This window comes from Nannochloropsis gaditana, assembly GCF_000240725.1.
Source record: "Nannochloropsis gaditana CCMP526 unplaced genomic scaffold scaffold275, whole genome shotgun sequence".
NCBI lineage: Eukaryota > Eustigmatophyceae > Eustigmatales > Monodopsidaceae > Microchloropsis > Microchloropsis gaditana.
In genome coordinates, this window is record NW_005803678.1 from 28,727 (window position 1) to 29,151 (window position 425).

A 425-nucleotide genomic window follows, 5' to 3' on the forward strand; every position below is an offset into this window, starting at 1 on the left:
GGCCCAGGAGGCGCACGAAGCAGTACGGCCCTCCATCCTGGTGGAGAGCAACCGGTTTCGGACGCCGAAAGAGATGGGGTCGGGTTGGATTGCGGACAAGAAAAAATTGGATTTGTACACCTTGATCTACGAGCGAACGCTGGCCTCGGTGATGAAAGACGCGAAAATGGAGAGGAAAACGGTGGCGGTGGAGGCGCGGTCCCCAAGAGGAGGGGAGAGGGGGACCAACCACCTTGCGGAGCTGGTGGTGACCGGGCAGACGATCCTGACCCGTGGCTTCCTTCGCGCCCTCCGAGAGGAAGAACAGGCCCCGACTGCCTCCCTTTCCCCCACCGGCCCTGGTTCCGACCCCGACGGCCCCCCTCCCTCCCTCTCTGGAACATAATTTCGTCCCCCTTGATGATTTCGCGCAAAAAATGCAGGTA